This window comes from Somniosus microcephalus, unplaced genomic scaffold (assembly GCF_052327205.1).
Source record: "Somniosus microcephalus isolate GS21.2 unplaced genomic scaffold, FLI_Smic_1.0 scaffold1, whole genome shotgun sequence".
Classification (NCBI taxonomy): Eukaryota; Metazoa; Chordata; class Chondrichthyes; order Squaliformes; family Somniosidae; genus Somniosus; species Somniosus microcephalus.
This window is the reverse complement of record NW_028225188.1, coordinates 5061362-5072957: the sequence shown is the minus strand read 5'-3', so window position 1 is coordinate 5072957 and position 11596 is coordinate 5061362. Positions and strand designations below refer to the sequence as shown.

At 50.6% G+C, this 11596-nt stretch overlaps 1 pseudogene; it reads right to left on the bottom strand.

Annotated features, from left to right (window-relative positions):
- Window positions 1–7491: 7491 nt before the first annotated feature.
- LOC147084184 (uncharacterized) overlaps window positions 7492–11596 on the bottom strand; it is a 107444-nt pseudogene continuing 103339 nt past the window's right edge.

The window sequence follows — 11596 nt, the reverse complement described above, 5'->3', positions numbered from 1 at the left end:
ATCCATGGGTACTGTTCCAGAGTCTATCGAATTTTGGAAGATGACCAGCAATGCATCTACTATTTCTAGGGCCACGTCCTTAAGTACTCTAGGATGTAGATTATCTTCTATGTTTCTATGTATTCAATCTTTCCTTGTAGCTGAAATTCTCTAGTCCTGGCAACATCCTCGTAAATCTCCCGTCTCGAGCAGTCACATCTTTCCTGCAATGGGGCAAGCAGAACTGCACGCAGCACTCTAGCCGGTGGCCTAACTGGTGTTTTGTACAGTTCAAGCAGAACCTCCCTGCTCTTACATGATAGAGAGAGAGAGGCACTGCCCCTTTAAATACCTGGGGGGCACCCATTCCCCTTTAAATGGCCAAGCAATTGTTTTTGTTGAAAAGGGGCCGCAGTCCCCTTTGACTCACCTCCCCCCCCCCCACCTCACCCTCACCCTCACCCACCACAAATACTCAAGAGAGAGAGAGAGAGAGGGGAGGAAGAATGCTGGTCTTTGTCCCTTTAAAAGTGGCTGCCCACCAAATGTTCACAGCACCAGGGCTCTTTGTTCTGGATAAAAGTCGAAAAGAGAAAAGGTTCACTTATTTTTAAATGAATGCAGTTGATGAATAACCTTGCAATAAAGGTAATGTAAAGGAATAAACACTCAAGCTAGGTTTTTTCCACCCCCTCCTCCCCTTCCCTTTAACAGCTCCTGCAGACAATGAAAGCAGGAAAGCGGCCTGCAGCCCACCGAGGTCCCGCCCCCCTCCCTCCCGCGCCGCCATTGGTTGGAGGACCGTCAGCCCGCCCGGTCCTCCCAGCGTTTTCCGCGCTCCTGATTGGCGGGCGCCCCGCGTCAATCAAACTCCCTCCGATTACGCGCTCACGCCAGCACGCAACGCCCAGGGGTCGGTTGGTAAAAAAAAGACACCCCACACAAATGAGGAAAAACAAGAATAATAATAATCGCACTTTACAGGGGAGGAGGTTTGGGGAATTAATGAGTGTTTTGAATTTGTTTCGCAAAAAAAAATATTTGAAAAGCTTCCCAACGGTGCGAGGCGGGCTGCGCATGCGCCCCAGCCAGCCTTTGACTCCCCCAAGTGGGCCCGGGGGCCGGACACGCCCACTTGCCTTCCCCTGCACCAATCACAGCGCGGGCAGGCGCTTCTATCAATCGTCACCTGTCAATCACCCTCCCTTCCCCCTCGTGGTATCGATTGACAGCGGTATCAGCCAATGAGGTGCAGGAAGGGGCGGGACCGGGACCAGGACTGACAGCAAGCCTGAACTAACTCAATTAAATACCTGCATGCAGCCAAAAAAACACTTTTATTTACTCAGCCAAAAAACAGCAAAGCAAATGCGGTTTGCTGAGTCAGCAAAGCCTATTTTAGAAACATAGAAACATAGAAGATAGGAGCAGGAGTCGGCCATTCGGCCCCTCGAGCCTGCTCCGCCATTCAATGAGATCATGGCTGATCATCCAAATTCAGTACCCTGTCCCTGCCTTCTCTCCATATCCCTTGATCCCTTTAGCCTTAAGAAATATATCCAACTCCTTCTTGAATATATTTAATGAATTGGCCTCCACCGCCCTCTGTGGTAGAGAATTCCACAGGTTCACCACCCTCTGGGTGAAGAAATTCCTCCTCATCTCTGTCCTAAATGGCTTACCCCTTATCCTTAGACTGTGACCCCTGGTTCTGGACTCCCCGGCCATCAGAAACATCCTTCCTGCATCTAGTCTGTCGAGTCCTGTTAGAATTTTTAAAGTTTCAATGAGATCCCCTCTCATTCTTCTAAACTCCAGCGAGTATAAGCCCAATCGACCCAATCTCTCCTCATACATCATTCCTGCCATCCCAGGTATCAGCCTGGTGAATCTTCGCTGCACTCCTTCCATGGCAAGAACATGCTTCCTCAGATAAGGCAACCAAAACTGCACACAATACTCAAGGTGTGGTCTCACCAAGGCCCTGTACAACTGCAGCAAGACATCCTTGTTCCTGTACTCAAACCCTCTCGCTACGAAGGCCAACATACCATTTGCCTTCTTAACCGTCTGCTGCACCTGCATGCTTACCTTCAGCGACTGGTGCACAAGGACACCCAGGTCTCGTTGCACTTCCCCTTCTCCCAATCTATTGCCATTCAGATAATAATCTGCCTTCCTGTTTTTGACACCAAAGTGGATAACCTCGCAGTTATCTACATTATACTGCATCTGCCATGCTTCTGCCCAATCACCCAACCTGTCCAAATCGTACTGGAGTTTCTCGGCATCCTCCTCACAGCGCATCATTCTCTGGGTGAAGAAATTCCTTCTCATCTCTGTTCTAAATGGCTTACCCATTATCCTTAGACTGTGAGCCCTGGTTCTGGACTCCCCGACCATTGCGATCCCCTCGTGGTGTCGATTGACAGCGGCGTGTCAGCCAATGAGGTGCAAGAATGGGCGGGACCACGGGTCAGGACTGACAGCAAGCAGGAACTAACTCAATTAAATACCTGCAGCCAAAAAATAACTTTTATTTCGTCAGCCAAAAAACAGCAAAGCAAATAAGGTTTGCTGAGTCTGCAAAGCCTATTTTAAAGAATTATAGAGCGATATCGCAGTGATCGGTGCTCGGACCCCCAGCTATTCACAGTATATATTAATGATCTAGACGAGGGAACTAGATGTAATATCTCCAAGTTTGCAGACGACACAAAGCTGGGTGGGTGTGTGTGCTTTGAGGAGGATGCCGAGAAACTCCAGGCTGATTTGGACAGGTTGGGTGATTGGGCAGAAACATGGCAGATGCAGTATAATGTGGATAAATGCGAGGTTATCCACTTTGGTGGCAAAAAACAGGAAGGCAGATTATTATCTGAACGGCAATAGATTGGGAGAAGGGGAAGTGCAATGAGACCTGGGTGTCCTTGTGCACCAGTCGCTGAAGGTAAGCATGCAGGTGCAGCAGGCGGTTAAGAAGGCAAATGGTATGTTGGCCTTCGTAGCGAGAGGGTTCGAGTACAGGAACAAGGATGTCTTGCTGCAGTTGTACAGGGCCTTGGTGAGATCACACCTTGAGTATTGTGTGCAGTTTTGTTCGCCTTATCTGAGGAAGGATGTTCTTGCCATGGAGGGAGTGCAGCGAAGATTCGCCAGACTGATACCTGGGATGGCAGGAATGACGTATGAGGAGAGATTGTGTCGATTGGGCTTATACTCACTGGAGTTTAGAAGAATGAGAGGGGATCTCATTGAAACTTATAAAATTCTAACAGGACTAGACAGACTAGATGCAGGAAGGATGTTCCCGATGGTTGGGGAGTCCAGAACCAGGGGTCACAGTCTAAGGATAAGGGGTAAGCCATTTAGGACAGAGATGAGGAGGAATTTCTTCACCCAGAGAGTGGTGAACCTGTGGAACTCTCTACCACAGAAGGCAGTTGTGGCCAATTCATTAAATATATTCAAGAAGGAGTTAGATATATTTCTTAAGGCTAAAGGGATCAAGGGATATGGGGAGAAGGCAGGGACAGAGTATTGAGTTTGGATGATCAGCCATGATCTCATTGAATGGCGGAGCAGGCTCGAGGGGCTGAATGGCCTACTCTTTCTCCTATCTTCTATGTTTCTCTGTTTCTATAAAGTGCAGGAGTAGGCCATTCAGTCCCGCGAGCCTGCTCCGCCATTCAGTGAGATCATGGCTGGTCTGCAGCCTCACTCCATATACCCGCCTTTGGCCCATATCCCTTAATACCTTTGGTTAACAAAAATCTATCAGTCTCCGATTTAAAATGAACGATCTAGCATCAATTGCCGTTTGCGGAAGAGAGTTCGAAACCTCTACCACCCTTTGTGTGTAGAAGTGTTTCCTGATTTCACTCCTGAAAGGTCTGGCTCTAATTTTTAGACTATGCCCCCTAGTCCTAGAATCCCCAACCAGCGGAAATAGTTTCTCTCTATCGCCCCTCTCTATTTCCCCTCAATATCTTGAAAACTTCCATCAGATCGCCCCTTAACCTTCTAAATTCTAGGGAATACAACCCTAGTTTGTGTAATCTCTCCTCATAACTTAACCCTTGAAGTCTTTGAAAGAGCTCTCCAATTAATCCCACTCCCCTCATATCCCTGCAAATTTTTCCCCTTAAAGTAGCGATCCAATTCTCATTTGAAAGTTACTATTGAATCTGCTTCCACCGCCCTTTCAGGCAGCGCATTCCAGATCACAACAACTCACTGTGTAAAAAACTGTTTCCTCATGTCACCTCTGGTTCTTTTACCGATTATCTTCAATCTGTGTCCTCTGGTTACCGACCCTCCTGCCACTGGAAACAGTTTCTCTTTATTTACTCTATCCAAACCCTTCATGATTTTGAACGCCTCTATTAAATCTCTCCTTAACCTTCTGCTCTAAGGATAACAATCCCAGCTTCTCCAGTTTTTCCACATAACTGAAGTCCCTCATCCCTGGAACCATCCTGGTAAATCTCCTCTGCACCCTCTCCAAGGCCTTGACATCTTTCCTAAAGTGTGGTTCCCAGAATTGGACACAATACTCCAGCTGGTGCCTAACCAGTGATTTATAAGGGTTTAAGAACATAAGAAATAGGAGCAGGAGTCGGCCATTCGGCCCCTCGAGCCTGCTCTGCCATTCAATGAGATCATGGCTGATCTTCTGTCTCAACTCCATTCACCGGCCCTATCGCCATATCCCTTGATGCCCTTACTAGTCAGAAATCTATCGACTTCTGTTTTGAATATACCCAATGACTGAGCCTCCACAGCCCTCTGGGGTAGAGAATTCCAAAGATTCACCACCATCTTTGTGAATAAATTTCTTCCCATCTCAGTCCTGAACGGCCTACCCTTTATCCTGAGGCTGTGGCCCCTGGTTCTACACTCCCCAGCCAAGGGAAACATTCTCCCAGCATCCACCCTATCAAGCCCTGTAATAATTTTGTATGCTTCAATGAGATCCCCTCTCATTCTTCTGAATTCAAGAGAATACAGGCCTAGTTTACTCAATCTCTTCTCATACGACAGTCCCGCCATCCCAGGAATCAATCTCGTGAACTTTCGTTGCACTCCCTCTATGGCAAGTATATCCTTCCTTAGGTAAGGAGACCAAAATTGTACACAGTACTCCAGGTGTGGTCCCACCAAGGCCCTATATAATTGGAGTAAGACTTCATTATTCCTGTACTCAAATCCTCTTGTAATAAAGGCCAGCATACCATTTGCCTTCCTAATGGCTTGCTGCACCTGCACATTCACTTTCAGTGACTCATGTACAAGGACACCCAGGTCTCTTTGAGCATCTGCATTCCCCAATCTTTCACCATTTAGGAAATATTCTACCTTTCTATTTTTTCTACCAAAGTGGATAACGTCACATTTATCCACATTATATTCCATCTGCCATGTTCTCGCCCACTCACTGAGCCTGTCGAGATCCCCTTGAAGCCTCTTCACATCCTCTTCATAACTGACACTGCCACCTATCATCAGCAAATTTGGAAATGTTACATTTAGTCCCCTCATCCAAATCATTGATCTAGATTGTGAATAGCTGGGGCCCAAGCACCAATCCCCGTGGTACCCCACTAGTCACAGCCTGCCATCCTGAAAAAGATCCGTTTATCCCTACTCTTTGTTTTCTGTCTGTTAACCAATTCTCAATCCATGCTAGTATATTACCCCCAATTCCATGTGCCCTTATCGAAGGCCTTCTGAAAATCCAGATACACCACATCTACCAGTTCCCCTTTGTCTACTCCACTAGTTACATCCTCAAAGAACTCCAAGAGGTTTGTCAAACAGGACTTCTCTTTCATAAATCCATGTTGACTCTGCCCAATCTTACTATTAGTTTCTAAGTGCCCAGTTATTGCATCCTTTATAATAGATTCCAGCATTTTCCCAACTACTGACGTGAGGCTAACAGGTCTGTAGTTCCCCATTTTCTCTCTCCCTCCTTTCTTAAATAGCAGGGTTACATTTGCTATCCTCCAATCTGCAGGAACCGTTACAGAATCTATAGAATTTTGGAAGATGACAACCAATGCGCCCACTATTCCAATGGCCACCTCTTTCAAAACCCTAGGATGTAGGTCATCCGGTCCTTGGGATTTATCGACTTTTAGTCCCATTAATTTTGCTAGTACTGTTTTTTTACTAATAATAATTTCTTTAAGTTCCTCATTCTCGCCACACCCTTGGTTTTCTCGTATTTCTGGGAGGTTTTTTGTGTCTTCCTCCATAAAGACAGAAACAAAGTATTTATTTAATTTCTCTGCCATTTCCTCATTCTCCATTATAAATTCTCCCATCTCTGACTGTAAAGGACCTACATTTACCTTCGCCAGTCTTTTCCTGTTCACATACCTATAGAAGCTTTTACAATCCGTTTTTATATTTTTCGCTAGTTTGTGCTCATATTCCATTTTCCCTTTCTTTATCAATTTCTTGGTCCCCCTTTGCTGATTTCTAAAAAGATCCCAATCCTCAGGCTGACTGCTTTTTCTGGCTTAATACTAGCTTTCATTTCTTTTGTTAGACACGGTTGGATCACTTTTCCTTTTGGGTTTTTATGCCCTAGAGGAATATATGTTTGTTGCAATTTATGCATTATTTCCTTGAATGTTAGCCATTGTATGTCCACCTTCATACCTTTTAGTGTAGTCTCCCAATCTACCATGGCCAACTTGTCCCTCATACCCTTGTAGTTTCCTCTGTTTAGATTGAAGACCTTAGTTTCAGATTGGACTACATCACTCTCAAACTTAATGTAAAATTCAATCATATTATGGTCACTTGTCCCTAAAGGCCCCTTTACCAAAAGATTATTGATTAGCCCTTTCTCATTACACAGTACCAGATCCAGACTAGCCTGTTCCCTGGTTGGTTCCTCCACATACTGATCCAGGAAACCACCTCACGTGCATTCCAAGAATTTGTCCTCCACACCATTAGTGGTAATTTGATTTGCCCAGTCAATATGTCGTATATAATTCCCTCAATCTGGAGAATAGAAGTACAGTGGATTCGCGCGCGATCTTCTCGAGTCTGTTCCAACTGACCGGTTTAAGTGGCCTGTTCTTATACACAAGCTTGGTTACTGCGAGAAGGATATGCTGCTCGGGTTAGATGAAGTAGGGCGGGAGGAGGCTCGTGTGGAGCATAAACGCCAGCATGGACCTGTTGGGCCGAATGGCCTCTTTCTGTGCTGTACACTCGATGTCACACTCAGGAAATGGGATTGTTTGGACCTGTCTGATGACCTCCTCCTGAACCCCTGTTGAATGGCCTCGCCTCAGTGTGACAGCACTTTTAAATCTCTTCCCATGGTCAGAACATTTTACAGGGTCTCAGTGGGAACTCGCAGCTCTCTAAATAGGTTGGACGCTCAGCGAACGGCGACTGTCCGGTGTGAACTCGCTGGTGTCCGAGCAGGCTGGACGACTGAGTTTATCCCTTCCTGCACTGGGAGCAGGTGAACAGCCTCTCTCCACTTCAAAGTGGCTGCTGTTTCAGTTGGCTGGAGGACTGAATCAATCCTGTGCCACCTGTGAACGGTCTCTCCTTGGTGTGAACTTGCTGGTGTCTCAGCAGGTGAAAGGACCGAGTGAATCCCTTCCCACACGCGGAGCAGATGAACGGCCTCTTCCCAGTGTGAACTCGCTGGTGTATCAGCAGGAGGGTAGACTGAGCGAATCCCTTCCCACACACAGAGCAGGTGAATGGCCTCTTTCCATTGTGAATTCTCTGGTGTACCAGCAGATTCGAGGACTCAGCTAATCCCTTCCCACACATGGAGCAGGTGAATGGACTCTTCCCGGTGTGTACTCTCCGGTGGGTCTGCAGGCTGAATGAATGAGCGAATCCCTACTCGCACACGGAGCAGGTGAACGGCCTCTCCCCGGTGTGAACTCGCTGATGCGTCAGCAGGTCCGCGGAGTTCACAAACCTCTTGTGGCAGTGAGAGCAGCTGTACGGTCTCTCTCCAGTGTGCAGCCGCTGGTGCTTCATCAGATACTGGGAGCGTTTAAAGCTCTTCCCACAGTCTGAACATTTAAATGGCCTCTCGTCAGAGTGAACTCGCTGATGTCCCAGCAGGTTGGACAAACACGTGAAATCCTTCCCACACACGGAGCAGGTGAACGGCCTCTCCCCGGTGTGAACTCGCTGGTGCATCAGCAGGAGGGTAGACTGAGCGAATCCCTTCCCGCACACGGAGCAGGTGAATGGCCTCTCCCCAGTGTGAATTCTCTGGTGTACCAGCAGATTCGAGGACTCAGTGAATCCCTTCCCGCACACGGAGCAGGTGAACGGACTCTTCCCGGTGTGTACTCTCCGGTGGCTCTGTAGGCTGAACGAATGAGCGAATCCCTTCCTGCACACGGAGCAGCTGAACGGCCTCGCCCCAGTGTGAACTCGCTGATGCGTCAGCAGGTCCACGGAGTTCACAAACCTCTTGTGGCAGTGAGAGCAGCCGTACGGTCTCTCTCCAGTGTGCAGCCGCTGGTGCTTCATCAGATACTGGGAGCGTTTAAAGCTCTTTCCACAGTCTGAACATTTAAATGGCCTCTCATCAGAGTGAACTCGCTGGTTTGTCCGCAGGTTGGCCAAATACGTAAAGTCCTTCCCACACACGGGGCAGGTGAACGGCCTCTCCCCGGTGTGAATTCACTGGTGTGTCCGCAGGTTGGAGGACTGAGCGAATCCTTTCCCACACACAGGGCAGATGAATGGCCTCTCCCCGGTGTGAACTCGCTGGCGTGTCCGCAGGTTGGAGGACTGAGCGAATCCCTTCCCACACACGGGGCAGGGGAACGGTCTCGCCCCGGTGTGAACTCGCTGGTGTGTCCGCAGGTTGGAGGACTGAGCGAATCCCTTCCCACACACGGGGCAGGGGAACGGTCTCTCCCCGGTGTGAACTCGCTGGTGTGTCCGCAGGTTGGAGGACTGAGCAAATCCTTTCCCACACACAGGGCAGATGAACGGCCTCTCCCCGGTGTGAACTCGCTGGTGTGTCCGCAGGTTGGAGGACTGAGCGGATCCCTTCCCACACACGGGGCAGGGGAACGGCCTCTCCCCAGTGTGAACTCGCTGGTGTGTCCGCAGGTTGGAGGACTGAGCGAATCCCTTCCCACACACAGGGCAGATGAATGGCCTCTCCCTGGTGTGAACTCGCTGGTGTGTCCGCAGGTTGGAGGACTGAGCGGATCCCTTCCCACACACGGGGCAGGGGAACGGTCTCTCCCCGGTGTGAACTCGCTGGTGTGTCCGCAGGTTGGAGGACTGAGCGAATCCCTTCCCACACACGGGGCAGGGGAACGGTCTCTCCCCGGTGTGAACTCGCTGGTGTGTCCGCAGGTTGGAGGACTGAGCGAATCCCTTCCCACACACGGGGCAGGGGAACGGTCTCTCCCCGGTGTGAACTCGCTGGTGTGTCCGCAGGTTGGAGGACTGAGCGAATCCCTTCCCACACACGGAGCAGATGAATGGCCTCTCCCCGGTGTGAACTCGCTGGTGTGTCCGCAGGTTGGAGGACTGAGCGAATCCCTTCCCACACACAGGGCAGATGAATGGCCTCTCCCCGGTGCGAACTCGCTGGTGTGTCCGCAGGTTGGAGGACTGAGCGAATCCCTTCCCACACACGGGGCAGGGGAACGGTCTCTCCCCGGTGTGAACTCGCTGGTGTGTCCGCAGGTTGGAGGACTGAGCGAATCCCTTCCCACACACGGAGCAGGTGAACGGCCTCTCCCCGGTGTGAGCCCGCCGCTCAGCTTCCAGCGCATATGGGTGAAGGTATCCCGTCCTGCAGTCCTCGCATTTATGCAGTCGGTTCCTGATATGAGTGCACTCGTGGCTAGTCAGCTGGGTGAACCTCTTCCCACAGTCCTCACATTCATACCGTCTCCAGTGTGCCTGCCCTTGGGGCCCTCCAGGTCGGGCAATCGGCTGAATCCACGTCCACACATGCAACATGTGTGCAATTTGTGCACGCTGCGATCGCTGCGCTCCTCTTCCATGTGCAAAGGTTGATGAAATTCAGGTCCTGATGAATCAAACTGTTTGGTCTGAGCTTCCTGTCTGTAAATGCTCCACTTTTAAACCCAGTAAAAGGAGTGTAGAAAGGGGTAAGAGGGAGGATGTTGTCTCATGTCGCCCTTTCCCAGCCCAGGGGCAGGGAAGCTGATTTTCAGGCCCCAGCTGCTGCACAGGTTGGTTGAAAGGATCAACAGTAATGGCGGCTGCAATCCCCACAAACCCCCGCGCTCCAGAAAGCGCTCCGACCGTCGTGCTGAGTTGTGGCTGACCCCGCGCATGCGCCCCATGGCCCCACCCTCTCCTGCTCCACAGGCGCCTGGCCCGCAGCGCGCATGCTCAGCACACACCCCGCCTGAGAGTCCGGATCACCGGCAGAAAGTGAGTTTTATGAGTTTTCTTTTATATATAGCGGAGAGAAGCGCGGGCGGGGAGATAAATAAAAAGAAAATACAAACCGTACCGTCCCAGCGCCCTCCCGGCACCGAGCGGAGCGGATTGAGTGGCCGCAGCCCCTTGTCTTCTGCAGGGAGCCGGACTGGGGCACGTCATCAACTCCACGGCGGTGACTGACGGGAGCTCCGACCAATAGGGAGACAGCAGGCAGAGCTTGGAGGACTGAGGTGGCGGCGGGTCCTCCAACCAATCGGGGTGTCCGAGGGGCGGGACCTCCGCCGCCTGCTTCTCCCGCTGCTGAGACAAGTGGAATGTGACAACGTGGACCACTTTCCATACCTCGGGAGCCTACTGTCAACAAGGGCAGACGTCGACGACGAAGTTCAACACTGCCTTCAGTGTGCCAGTGCAGCCTTCGATCGCCTGAGGAAGAGTGTGTTTCAAGACTAGGACCTCAAACCCGGCTCTAAGCTCATGGTCTACAGAGCAGCAGTGATACCCGCCCTGCTGTATGCCTCAGAGACATGGACCATGCACAGCAGGCACCTCAAAGCACTGGAGAGGTACCACCAACGCTACCTCCGCAAGGTCCTGCAAATCCATTGGCAGGATAGGCGCACCAACGTCAGTGTTGTTGCTCAGGCCAACATTCCCCAACATCGAAGCTCTGACCACGCTCAATCAGCTCCGATGGATGGGTCACATTGTCCACATGCCCGATACGAGACACCCAAAACAAGCGCTCTACTCGGAGCTCCGGCACGGCAAGAGAGCCCCAGGTGGGCAGAGGAAACGCTTCAAGGACACCCTCAAAGCCTCCTTGAAAAAGTGCAACATCCCCATCGACACCTGGGAATCCCTGGCCCAAGACCGCACGAAGTGGAGGAGAAGCATCCAGGAAGGCGCCGAACACCTCGAGTCTCTTCGCCGGGAGCAAGCGGAAGCCAAGCGCAGGCATCGGAAGGAGCGCACGTCAACCCAAGTACCCCACCCACCCGCCCCTTCAACCACCGTCTGCCCCACCTGTGACAGAGACTGTAGGTCCTGCATTGGACTCATCAGTCACCTGGGAACTCATTTTTAATGTGGAAGCAAGTCATCTGCGGTTCTGAGGGACTGCCTAAGAATGCAGCAGAGGGCGCTCTTCTGAGTTTGGGGCTCAGGCATGTTA